This window comes from Manis pentadactyla, chromosome 4 (genome assembly GCF_030020395.1).
Source record: "Manis pentadactyla isolate mManPen7 chromosome 4, mManPen7.hap1, whole genome shotgun sequence".
Classification (NCBI taxonomy): domain Eukaryota; kingdom Metazoa; phylum Chordata; class Mammalia; order Pholidota; family Manidae; genus Manis; species Manis pentadactyla.
Genome location: NC_080022.1, coordinates 166,061,634 through 166,075,228, shown reverse-complemented (window position 1 = coordinate 166,075,228; position 13,595 = coordinate 166,061,634). Strand labels below are relative to the sequence as shown.

At 43.3% G+C, this 13,595-nt stretch overlaps 1 protein-coding gene and 1 long non-coding RNA gene across 3 annotated transcripts in view; one reads left to right on the top strand and one right to left on the bottom strand.

Annotated features, from left to right (window-relative positions):
- The window catches only part of ZNF652 (zinc finger protein 652), a 59,778-nt gene extending 51,878 nt beyond the window's left edge, over positions 1–7,900 (bottom strand). For both annotated transcript variants that reach the window (XM_036879585.2, XM_036879584.2), the window contains exon 1: positions 7,512–7,900. The gene's annotated coding sequence lies outside the window, so the exon portion shown is untranslated. The remainder of the gene's footprint in view (positions 1–7,511) is intronic.
- On the top strand, positions 6,719–11,147 carry LOC130683566 (uncharacterized). The gene is made up of 2 exons (XR_008997362.1): positions 6,719–7,261; positions 9,871–11,147. It is a non-coding gene; the product is annotated as an uncharacterized LOC130683566 (long non-coding RNA).
- The last annotated feature ends 2,448 nt before the right edge of the window (positions 11,148–13,595 follow it).

The following is a 13,595-nucleotide window of genomic DNA, read 5'->3' as shown; positions in this document are numbered from 1 at the left end:
GAAGTGTATTTTATGTCAAATACCAAATATTTTAGAGCAGAGCAAGAAAGAAAGACCATAAAAGTAAAAATGTATCTACTTTTGAAAAAATTATTCCCCTAAAAGTCATCACATATAGACTTTTTTGTCTTTGTGAATAAACTGTTAGATTAACAGGTATATTTGAGATAATCTGGCTTTACCATCAGGAGACTATAAACAGCCTATTTTTTTTTTAAAAGATGACTTGTCCACTAAAACTTATACTGAAATCTTTATTCATACTTAAAACTGTATTAGTACTTAGGAAATTAGCTAGTTTATTTCTTCTCTAGACTAGATACACTAAGTGTGAATTTCATGTGCTAACTCTAACAGTCATTGCTAAAATTGCTTAGTAGCATCAGTTTAGTGAAGGTGCTTGTAGCAGTGTCTCTCAACCTCAACACATTCAACATTTTAGACCAGGTAAATCTTTGTCCTGTGCCCTGCAGGCTGTTTAGCAGCGTCTCTGGCCTCTACCCACTAGAGGCCAGCAGCACAATTCGGGGACCCACTCATGACAAGCAAATGGCTCCAGACATTGCAGAATGTCCCCTGGAGGCAAAATTGCCCTTGGTTAAGAACCACTGCTTTGCAGGTTTATACTTTAACCATTATTTCCATGTTTGGAAAGAAAGAAAGAGGAAAAATGGCAATACTGCAATTAAAACAAAGAATGTGATCAAATGCAGTTTTAATAAAAACGATGTTTCAGCAGTTTAAAGTGCACTCATGCAGTGCATACAATCCCACCAACCAACTGGTTGACAATACTACCAATTTCAAAATAGTACAGCAAGGTTCGCTATATTTAAGTAAGTTTTTCATGTTGCTATTTGCTTTAAACCTTGGGCTTCCAAAATGCTTAAATATACAGCAGTTATAAAAATAATTTAAAAATTTAATAATTAGCAATGCAGGAAGGACTGTGGTTTCAATATTATGAAGATAGTAAGGAATATTTAGCTTTTACAAAAACAAATCTTTCAAGAATTATAATTATTGTTAAGACACAGTCCATCGTATTTAACCCCTCTTTATTTAAGGATAGAAGTATAAAGGATTTGCTTTTAGGTTGACCTGGGAATTTTCTTAATATTTTGAAAATCCAAATTAGGTCTTTGAGAATATACTAAAAAAATTCTTGGAAATTATTTTCAATATATAATAATAAGTAGTAATAATAATAATAAATATTTCAACATTTCACTTAAAATAGGATATTATAGCTTTCCTATGGCTCAGTTGGGGGATATTATAAATTAAAAGTTTACTTAATAGACACACATTCACATGTATCAAAAGCTTTAGGTATAGCAGAGAATATAGTGAACAGAGCAGCATTACTCATGATAGCCCAAACCAGAAACAATTCAAATGTTCATCAATGGTAGAATGGACAAATAAGTTATAATACAAGCATACAATGGAATAGTATATGAGCATATACTAATTACTGTTATACACAATGATATGCGTAAATCTTTACTATAAACATAATTTTGCGCTAAGGAAGCCATAAACAAATGAGTATACACTGTATTCTACTTATATATAGCTTAGAGATTTTTCCATAGCAATATATAGTTTCCTCATTCTTTTCTGCAGCTACATAAAATTCATTCTATTGCATGAATATACCATACTTTCTTTATCCAATTTTATACTGTTAGATATTTAAGTTTTCCCCAAACTTTTGCTGAGTTAATTTAAATGACTTTGTATGCTTCGTATGCAAAAAGGCAACTGTAGGGCCCTCTACAAGGAGGACCTTTCAGGCAAGGTAACTTCAAACTCCAGCTCTAATAGTATATTAATACAGGAGACGTCCTTGGGCACATTAAGAAGAATTGGGCAAAAATACAGATTCATCCATAAATTAAGACCACGTTCTCCTCTGCACCCCTCAAAAAAAAATACATAAAAACCACTTTATCATGTATTTCAATGTTCACAGGGCACTGATATTACTTTAGATATATTAAAATGATACATTCAAAAGGGTGAAAACAATTCATAAGGGCCTAGTTATAAATCTCATTTTATAGAACACACAGTGCAATTAAGAAGTTTTACCCCATTGAAACCTCAAAACTGAATCAAAATTCTAAAGCTGAAAAGTATAAATGTGTTAAAGACTATATTCTTCACTAGTATTAAAGGCAAAAGATCCCAACACTATGTATCTTTGTGAAATCCAGCTAAGAGTCATAACCCTCTGATGTCATATGCATAGCAAAGACGAAGAAATCAGGCTCTGGAGCTATTCTTTGCATAATTTATATTCCTATTCTCTTCCAACAACCCATTCTCCCTTGGTTTATTAAGAAACTGACAGAAGAAACTAGCTATGTGCTAGGCCATTTAAACCAGAAAAAAATAATAGTTTAAAAAAAACAGCACCCCCACACCAAGAAAAACTTCACTGAGCAAAATGTATTATTGTTGAGAAAAAAATAATATGTAACTCAATCTGGGCTTGCACAGCATAAGTGTTGTTATTATTATACATTCTGGCCAAAATTAAGTTTTTTCAAGTGTTCTGCAAAATCTAGGATAAGTCTAAGACCATTATTTGCCAATCCCTCTTTATCAGCAATCCAATACCAGCGACTGATTCCATTGATGAGCAAGCCCATAGGTGGCTTACTAATAAAAGAGAATAAGGATTAGCAGATTCCCCTGAGGTAAATCCTAATGCACCACTGATGTGTCTACCTTATCTGAACTCATGGGGGTTCACAGACTTATCACAATGATATCCTGCAAAAATGATGGAATAATTTAATTCTATAGAAGCAAAGAAATCCTATTTTAAAAGTTCTAATGCACTCAGTTAAACTGTATATAAGCCCTTGAATCTACTTCTCAAGAGTAATCAATCTCTTAAACTATGTTTAAAAAAGGAAAAAGACAATGTCCTATTTTACCATAAAACTAGGCAAAAAACGAGTCTAGGACCAAAGACACAACCTATAGGTATTGGTTTAAAGTGGAGAATTGATAAAATTTCACAGGTAAATTTTCTTTACTTCACCCACCAAAGCAAAAATGCCTAAGGCACTCAAACTTATAGCCCTAATAACAGTTTTATCAAAATCTCAAAAGAGCAATGGGAATTCTGTAAGAGAAAATGTTGATCAGTGTTTTTAAAAATAAAAGATAACTGCTATATAAACAAGCAGATTAACTAAAATAAACATCTGATGTCTTCACTGATTTTACCAAGCACTTTATGGCTTGCATTAACTATGAACATTTACACAAGGCTTTGCACGTGATTCAGCTCTGGACACAGAACTCACTGAGATATGTTAATGTCCTGAAAACACCCCTTTCACCACATAAGCTCCAAATAGCCTTAAAACAAGCACAGCTTACGGATAACACTACAGAATTTGGAGCTAAGTTTTATTAACTCCACCAAGTTCAGCCAGTCACAGAGCAACAAATCAAAGTTCCAATAAGCACACTGCACCTGCAAGGCTTTGGTATGCTCCAAGTCAAATATTTGCAATTTTTTCATCCCAAATCTGCACAAATGAAAGTATGCAGATCACAGTGCCAGACCTCTAAATCTTGTAAGCCAAAATGATCTGTAGTTTCTCTCCCACATCACCTATATCCTACCATTTACTGAGTCCTCAAATACGTACATGTGTCAGGAACTGTGCTAGAAGCTTGCATCTATAACCAGTAATCCTCACAACAAATCCTATTCTGTTGATGAGGAAACTGAGGCCAGAAAGGTCAGGCTGACTTGCCCAATGCCATAAAGCCAGTAAATGGTGGAGCTGGGATGCAAACGTTGTCTGCCTGGCTCCAAAGAACTGTTTCCCTGATTTCTCCTTCAGCTAAAATCACAAATTGCAACACCAGCTCACCTCTGTCAAAGTAAATTCAAATGCTAACTGCTTGAAATGATGACAATAGCTGAGAAAAGTATCATACCTAAAACACGGCCCAAGACTTAAGAGTTCCCACCAAGGAAATGCAGTCACCAACTTGAGAATAACTAGTTCCAAAGGGTATGGTTCAAAATACAAGAGAATCCACAGGTTTTTTATTTTTGTAGTTGGCTGTCTCTCAACTGACTTTTTAGAACAAGGGAAATGAAAACCAAGAGTATATTCACATTTTTGGTGAAATTACCTAAAACTCTTGAGAAAACGGTGATTTTTTTAAAAAAACAAAACAGTTCATGTTGGCAGTTTACTTCTTCCACAGGCTTCGGACATTCAGGAACAAAATCACATCAATAGCATTACTGATTACCTTTTTTTCTACAGAACTTGAAAAGTATTTTCTTACCACACTACAAGATTACTTCCCATACTGAGTGCAGAAATGGAAACAGCTCTGGGTGTCACGAATCTGATCTTGAGGCCACAGTTGCAGAAAGTAGGTGCTGTTTCCCTTGAGTAGGAGCTGCTGATCTGAAACCTCCTAAGGGAAGGGTGTCTGAAGAAGAGTGTTGAAGAAACTAAAGCAAGCTGTTTGTATTAATGAGTGAGCTGCTGGCACCACTACTCTTTTAAGTGTTTCACTGCCATGCAATTGTTTTCCAGCTTCCAAGCTCTGAATCTGGCAGAGAGAATGCTGTTCTCATAGCCATAAGTGTTATATGATCAGCTGCTCTGTGGTGTGTGGGTATTTAACTAGGTAAGTGACTGGTTAGAAGAGGTTCTGAAATAAATCAAGGAAGCACACTGTCTCCTGAGCTTTTAATGATCTGTCACTACACTACACTGACAAAGAAAAGTAAAATATTTGCAACTTTGAAATGGTTTAGATTTAGGATAGGCAAGTAATTTCTGACAGTAAAACTTCAGGCATGACATGAACAAAATATATAACCTATAATATAAGCCACTTCAAGCATATTTATTAGATAATAAAAAATGTAATGTTTGCAATCTCAGCATGCTTTCAAACTTCACAGAATACACTGCATAATTATTAGAATAAATGCTTTTCTTCAGGTGTGTGGAACAGGTTCTGTGCAAGATCTCAAGGCTCTCTTGCTTTCCAAAAAACTCTTAATGCCATGAATTCCTTAGCCTCTCAGAACCCCTTTAAAGGCAAAGAAAAAACCATGAAAGTCTCAAAGGATTAAAAGTGAAAAATATTGTCAGACTTGTAAGCTTCTGGAGGGCTGGGGACTGCATTTCTTTAATGTCACTGCCCAACAGAACATTATCACGAGCTGAAATAAATGTCTCTTGATTGAAATATGATCGAAAGGCAAATGCTGGGTGCAGAGTGATTTAAGCAAGAATAGCTGATACTTATCCCCTGCTTACTGATAGAAAGAATGGTACAACTTTCACCCCTAGTTTTAGAGCCTAAGCATGAAGACTGAATATCCTAACTACAGGGAAAATCCTTCCACTGAAACAAAATATTAAAATGGGTGATTTTGAAGGCAACATCATCCTGAATAAAGACATGAAATTATATTTAATAAAGTTGAAAAAATCTTCTCAGAGCAGGGGCTCAAAGCCTTTTAAGAGATCAGATCAACTTCAGCCAACACATACAGATTCTGGAGAGGCATCATAAAACAGACCACTGCCTTTGCTGTTGAAATCTGCTACATTCAGAGTCTAGTGAAATCTGCTATATACATTATCAATAGGTCAAATTTAGACAAGTATTTTGACTCTTCTCTTGACTTTTCCTAAAACTCTCATATCTTTTTTGAGGAAGGCAAAGAAATGACACCTTACAAATACAAATAACTCACTGTAATGAAAGAGCAAAACACAAGAACACGTATATAATTTAGTTGGTTGCTTACTGCTCAGAACCAAACTCATGCCAATCCTTAAGCAACAACAAAACAAAGCACGAAACTCAAGCTCCTTTCACTTTGGCAAAATATACATCTTAACCTGAGGTCCCAGGGTCAGTTTCAAGATGACTGTAATTGCCTATAAAATTATGTGTCTATTTCACTGAGAAGAGGGTCCTAAAGGCTTCCATGACCCCAGAGAGAGGTTAAAAACGACTGAAGTAGACATTTCTAGATCACTAAAACTCAGTGGTGAACATCTAAACAAAATTGTATTAAAGGTGGCGTCTACCTGAATACAAGTGCATAGTCCTGATACAAACAGCCAAGCTGCCCGCCAGCCCTGACCACCAGTGCGGCTCACACTCTCAAAACAGACCTATGAGGGAACATCACCTGTGTTCAGTGCACACACACTCACACATGCCAGCCACAGCAGCTCTTCGTTCCTTAAGCAGGTACATGTTGTCAACAAAGCATGTGCTAGTTGCCATTCCCAGAACAATACGGGCCTGGCCATCTCTGGAAAAAAATACACATTTCTTTCCAAAATATTACTCTATTTATTTACTATGCCTTGACAAACCATGTTCAGCATTACAACAAAATTAATGAAATTCCCACACACCACAGGTATCTAATTGAGAAAAGAGCATCACTCAGGTATTACTGAGGGTTCATGGAGATGCACAGAAGGGAAATACTATGATAATGATGCTTGAACATGGTGACAATCAAAGACAGACTCACACAGGAACATCCTGAGAACATGGTTGTGGAAAAATCCCTGCTCCAAAGGCAAAAGCACATTCCTTTGATTGGCACAAGCCATTCCTGACAATGGATCTGCACTGACAGGGGCTGCTCGGCAACCAGGAAGTGTGTGTATATGCGTGCGTGCGTGTGTGTGTATGTGTTTGTGTGTTGTGGGGGAGGGATGTACTAGATGTGATCAAAGACTGGGCCCTTTTCAAAGAAGCGCATATGGGATCTTAAATCGTGAAGACAGACTTCGAAGGTGAGGCAGGGACATTTATCATTTCTACAGGAGACGTCCCTCGACAATGAATATGTTCTGTGCAGATGTAACGGGGGTGTCACTACCTTGAGTGTCTCCCATCTAAGAATCTTTTAAGTAGAGCCTGATTGGAGGGGAGGAGGAGGTGGGGGTGGAGAAAGGTCTGCATTGCCCTGTGGGGTGAGTGTTGGGCGGGTGTATACTGGATGCATTTTCTCTCAGGCGGCACAATACTCCCGGGGGCTGGAGGTTTTGGGCGCAACCGCAGGGCCGGGGAGGCAGAGGGTGCAAGCCACCAGCCGCAGGGCAGGAAAATGCTCGCAGGAGGACCGCTGCGAACCTCCCCTCGGCCCGCTAACCCGTGCAACCCCAGTCTCCCCGCGGGCCTCGGGGCCAGCGCACTCTGCACAACTGCAGCCCAAGCCCCGGTCCGGGAGGGTGGGGGCGAAGGGGCAGAAGCGGGCGCCCCCGGCCCAAGCTCGGGGCCATTAGAGTGCAGCGCCCAGGGCCTCCCCGCCGGATGGGGGCTGCTCCGGCCTAGTGCACGCAGCTGCCTCGGCGAAGGGTTAACCCGGCGCCCGAGACCCAGCCGGCCCGGCGGGCGCCGGAGAGGAAGGGCTGCTGCAGGGGCGCAGCCGCGACTGTGGCGTGTGCGCGAGGGCAGGGGCCCCTACTCACCCGGGCCGGCCGCCTCCGCCTCCGCCGCCCCGACCGCCGCCTCGACGGTCCATCCCTGCGGCGGGGGGCCTGCAGCCGCGGCGCTCGAGTAACAACCGCCGGTCGGGCCGGCCCCTCCCCCCCGCCCAACGTCTGTCCTCAGGGCCGCTCCGCAGACCCGGCCTCGGCCGCCGCCACCGCCGCCGCAGCGCTACGTGGCCGCCGCTCCGACGTCTCGCGACTCCCTTCCGAGCGCGCGAGGGCGAGCGGGGCCGGCGGGGCGGGCGGCGCGCGGGGAGGAGGCAGGGGAGGGGGTGTGCGTGTGTGGATGTGTGTGCGGAGACGGGGGCAGGGAGGGAGGCTGAGCCGCGGCGAGAGCGCGCGCGCGCCCGCGGCCCCTTCCCTCTCCGGCCCCCCCGCCCAACAGGGATCCCGACACCTCCCTCCGCCCGCCCCCTTGGCATCCCGGCCGCAGGGCGCGGCGGCGCGCATGCGCAGCCCCTCGGGGCCGGCGGCGGCGCACCTTTTCTCCCTGCTGCCACATTGTGAGCGCTCCGCCGCCCAGATAACTGCCGGCTCCCTCTCCACCCCCGCCTCCCCCTCTCCGCCCACTCCCGGGCGACCAGGTAAAGGCGTGGACTGCGCCTGCGCACCGCTCTGCCTGGGTCTGGGGGCGTGGTTGCTGAAAGGAAGCCAAACGTAGAGTGGGAGGGATCCTTGGGCAGGAGGAGTGAGCCCCGGCGAAGTAGGGGAGTGGTTGGGATTAAGGAAAGGTGAAGTGCAGACAGGGGTCCAGAGTAGGAAAGTGGAGTCAAGTGAGACTTAGAAGTGAAAAAAACCTTTGGTTTACGAAATAAAGTAAAAAAAAGAATCTTTTCTGTGGCCACCTTGTTACTTACTGGAGGGCAGTGGAGTGACAGAGGACGGAAAAAAAGGAGGCAAAATATAAGCAGTAGTGGTCATTCACTAATGAATGGGACAGCTGATTAAAACTGGAGAAATTTAAGAGATTGACAGAATGGTCAGAAAAACAAATTTAGAGCCGCGTTGGTTCTGCGGCCAGGAATAGGAAAGGGGATGTGTGTGTGCTTGAGACATAGAGCTGCTGCAAGAAAGGAAGCCTCCGTTGTAGGTATTACAGCATTATGACTAATTAGCTATTAATCATTAATATAATTAATGGTACCATTAGCTAACAAGGTAGCATTTATCCAAGCTCAGCGCCAAGAGAGGGCGTTCATAACTGAAAGTGCTTGGAGTAGACAGGGGAAATGAACCAGGTAAGGTGAAGGCCTAGGGTGGAGCGTCAGAAGGAACTTTTCCCACCCTAAACCAAACTTCCCTGGTGTTTTCCAAATCTTATCTTAATTGGAACTCTTTCAAATGTCCTTCCACTAAGGCTGACCTCTCCTTCTACACATTTTCAATACAGATGCAGATCTTTCTCCCCAAAATAGCACCCCCTACCTCCAAAAAGAAATTCCTGTAGGAAATAAAATGACCGGATCTGGGACAAGGTTAGGGAGAGATTGAAACTTCATGAATAGAAGGCTTCAAGAGCTAACTCTGTCCTTGGCCCCTTCCAAAAACAGATACTTGGTTTTTATTACACCTGGACTCCAGACTCCAGGGAGGGTAGTTTGGCAACTCTGGGTCATGTTCCTCAACAATGAGTGTCTCGGTGGATAAACACTAAAAATGATATCATATTTCAGCAGATAGAAAATCTCCAGGCAGAACAGGAGGAAATAAACACAAGTAGTAAAAGGAAAATGTAAGAGAGAACTTGGCATCTATGGGGGCTGGTGAGCCCAGAACATGACTGAGATGTCTAGCTTTGCCTCCTAGAACACTTAATCCATTCCCCTCTCTCTGCCTGTCAGGGCAGTCCTCCTTGGAAGGGAGTGTACTGAGTGATGGCTAAAGACGTGAGGTGACCTTCCACCTCTCTACGCCTCTCCACCCACAGGCCAGCCCTCTGAAGGCTCTTCGTAATTTGAACAGTAATATTATTACCTTCCATTTGAGGAGTGCTTTATGGTTTTTGCAAGGAGGTTATGTCCATTATCTCATCAGATCTTCCAAACCCTGTGAGGCAGGCAGGGCAGGTATTATTTCCAATGAAGGCAATTCAGGCCAAGGAATATTTAATGGCTCAGCCAAAGTCACCCAGCCAGGAAATAATGGACCCAAGATTCCTGACTTGCAGTGTGCTGGACTTCCAGAGGGCTTGACAGGCCCACTCTGAAAAATCGCTACATATTCCTATGGGGTAAAAGAAAGATAGCCTTGCCATTTGATGGAGAATAATTCTAACATTCAGTTCTACATATGTATCTTGTTTATTTCATGTTTTTTTCCCCCTTCTTTTTCTTTCTAGGGCCCTGGGATGTACCCCTGTTTATCTGAAGCCTTGGTGACTGATACTTTAGAAGGCCTCAGGCTGCAGGTCTAGCAAGGAGAACCTGGCCCTGCCTTAAGTCTTCCCCTTCATATACCTCCCCCAGAAGGGGACTTCCAACCAGTGTCATCATTAGACTTCTCACAAGAAGAGGGCCTCTGCTCTCAGACTGCTTAGTTCCAGTGCCTCCCTTCTTCAGATGCTGGCACTGCAGCTTAGCAATCCTTGTAGACAACATTTAGCGCCCACAGCCAGCCTTACTGGAAGATCAGCCTTCTGTCATCTTGGTTTCTTGGCCTTAAATAGTTCTTCACTAACTTACTCACTGAGGCAGTGGGCAGAAACCAGCAGAACCCAATTTTTAATTAAAAAATTTTAGCATGAATGTCTGTACACTTTGACAGTTCTGAAAACCTTCAAAGATTTCATTTAAACAGCAGTAGACATCTGGTTCCTGGAAGGTGAGCTGGATGGCCTGGTTCAGTCTCCCTGTTCATGGCATTTCCTCGTTCCCTAAGCTTTCAGAGATGTATTCCCAGTCAGTAGTAGTTCTTACCACCTGTACTTAATAGGGGCAGTGGCCATGGCTCACTGCCCACCCATTAGTTAATATAGCCCTGTCTTACCCCACCAGGCTTGGAGCCAGGGCCTTGGGCATGGTGTCCTAGTTGTCATATTTGTAGTACTGCAAATGCCACCCATCACTTCGCCCTTCAGGCTTTGTATAAAGAGGGGATTATATGGTTCTTAGAGTCTTCCAGATCCTATACCTAGAATTCTACTCTTAAAAAGGTGACTGTGCTTATTAATACCTGTAATGCCATGAAACATCTGAATTTTGATTACTCTGGTGTCCTTGTCACCAAAACGTATTTTATAATGTTTTATAAACCATATTTACGTGGCAATTTCTACAGATCTTTCTTCTCATTTCATCCTTCCCTCAACCAGGGAGGAAGGACGGGCAGAAAACGTTTTCGTTTTTTTTAAACGGTGAATAAAAACAAGATCCAGGTATTAAGGGTCACACCAGAACTAAAACCTGGGTCTCCAGGGTCCAAGTCCAAGACTTCTCTGTGACACTATGCTGCAGCCTTTGCTGGACACCATACAAAGCAAACTGAGCAGATGTGGTCTCTGCTCTCTGGAAGTTTGGACTCAAATGGACAGCCACAGTTCTAGCAAACAGAAAAGGACAAAGTGATTCACAGTCAACTCATATGCCAATAAATAAATGAGTTAAATAGATAAGGAGAGCCATGGTTACACAGTCTACTAATTTTTTTAAACTCCAGTGGGTAGACAGGACAGGTTAATAAGGCTAAGATGTAGCCTAGTCCCATCTCTGCCTACTGGCTTTGCACATGGAAAAATATTTGTTGTTGAACTGCATGCTCTTTCCCTCCACGTCTTCAACATTCTATCAGCTTTCCTGGAGCATCTACCAGGTGTTACACAAAGTGGGAATCAAGGTCCATTAAGAAATCATCTCTGCCTTTAAGCAATGTCTTCAACCAATTTCCTAATTCAAACCACGGTGAAAGCTTCAGTTAACCCTTCTTCTACTATCTGTACTGATTGAAAAAGGACAGATCAACTCAGGGTTAGAGGGCCTGAGGGTCATCTTTACCCGTGCAAGATGGCCAGTTAGGACAACGGAGAAGTGGACTCTGGAATTTGAGGGACATTGTTGCTTTCCAAGAGAAGTGATGCCACCACCCCACTTATGTCAAATAGCTTGGCTTCCTGGATGTCTAAGCAAAGGCAATGAGGACCATGGGGTTAGGCTGTGGGGGCAGCTGACAGAAGGAACCCTAAACAGGAGAAAGTCCATTGCAGCCCAATTCTCCCCTGGGGGTTCTGCCTCAGGGTCTGTCTAAAGCAGAGTGATCTAAGGCAGTTAGGCCTGAATTCTATTTGCATTTAAATAGAGACTCACAGATTCTTTTTAGGCAGCACGCTTAATTGTTGTCTGTAATTTGATGTGACACATGCCTCAGAGGCATGCACTGAGGTCCAATTGAAGAGATGGGTTTTTTAAAAATTGGAATAATTAATTAATAGAAGGCAGTTGCACCGGGCCAAGCTAGGTAACCCTAAACCAGCCAACCTCCCAACCAGCTTCACCACCTGAGGAACAATCCCAAAGTTCTCATGGAGGTGGGATGGGAGACCTGGATACAAAGCAGGAAGTGGGGGCTACCAGGGGGAATGGCAGGGACACTTTTTAGCTTTCATAACGCCCAAAAGACGTGGCACTTTAGACTGGGCACCAAAAAATGTGTGGGAAGGCTAGGACACTGCAGAAGGCAAAGGAGGTATGGGAGATGATGGGGGAGAGGCAGCCAAGGTGAGTGAGGGGGTCTGAGCAGGGGGCTGGAATGGGAGGGGGAGCTGAAGTGAGTGAAAAGTGGGAGGCAGGAGTCAAAAGTGATGGAGCTGCTGAGACAGGGAGCAGGAAGGTTTGGGAGTGGAGAGGACCCTGTGGGCGGAGCTCAGGGGAGGTGGAGCCCAGATGTGGGGGCGGGAACATCGTGCCTGGGGCCTCTGGCATTCAGAGGAGCTATTAATTAAACCCCTGACCTGAGGTAGTTAACAAAGCTGTGGCAGCTCTTCATAGGAGCTGGGTTAATAACAACAATAATAACAATTAACGGTAATGAGACCTTATCTGCAGCAAGTTGTTCCTAGAGCTTTGTGGGCATTAAGTCATTAATTCCCCTGGCCCCTCAGGGCCACCTTTTTCTAGAAGTAATGGAGGTGCAGGAAGATACAGATAATCCCAGCACACATCCGCCTGCTGCCATTTGCTGGGCAGGTTAGTTCACTTACAGAAAGATAAAATCCAAGGTTCTTTTAGGGCCTCATAAACTGTTAAAATCTCGTGCATTTATTCAGAAATGATGCTTAAATGGGGTGGATACAGAAATGTAGAAATTGGTCACCACAAAATGCCTAAACAACTTTGGTGTGAAAATTCAAGCCCCACCTGAGAGCACCAGGCTGAACAGTGGAGAGTGGCCTGGAAATGACCAGGATGACACCTGGAAGTGACAGATGCATGAAGCCCTAACTGGTGGCAGAGCTAAGCCTCCATCTTCAAATGAGGTGAATGGAGGACTTATGTGTCTACTTCCTACAGACCAAGGAAGGAAATGTAGGGCAAAGACTCAAGGGATGCAAAAAGGGGAGGGTCGTTCTAGACTAGGGGAATCACATGGAATGGAGCCTGGGAGCCAAAGTCTAGAGCAAGTATTAGTAACAATGGCTAGCCTTGCAGATTTCATTTATGTGTTTCACATAACAGTGATTACTACAAATTATACTCACTCAGTCCAAAGACAGACTTTCATTTACATCCTGTAGATGGTGAGGTCATCATTGTTATCCTAGTCAAGATCAAAGACAACAATAAGTGCATCGTATAACACTTAAAAAAATAATATAAAAAATCTCAATATACTTGAACAAAGTAGTCTGGTGGCCCTAGGTCATGAAGTAAGCAAGGATGATGTTCCCCACTAATGAAGGGGACACGTGAGATCCAGAGCAGGAGATCTGAGCTTGTCTGGATTTCAGAGTTGGGCAGAAGTGTCTGTGTTCCAGTTAAAGAGCTATCACCTTTCATGACAGTGAAATAAGAAGGACAAGTCCCTCTATTGTGACCCTTGCCACCCCTCTAAAATCATATGCTTCCTTCCCTT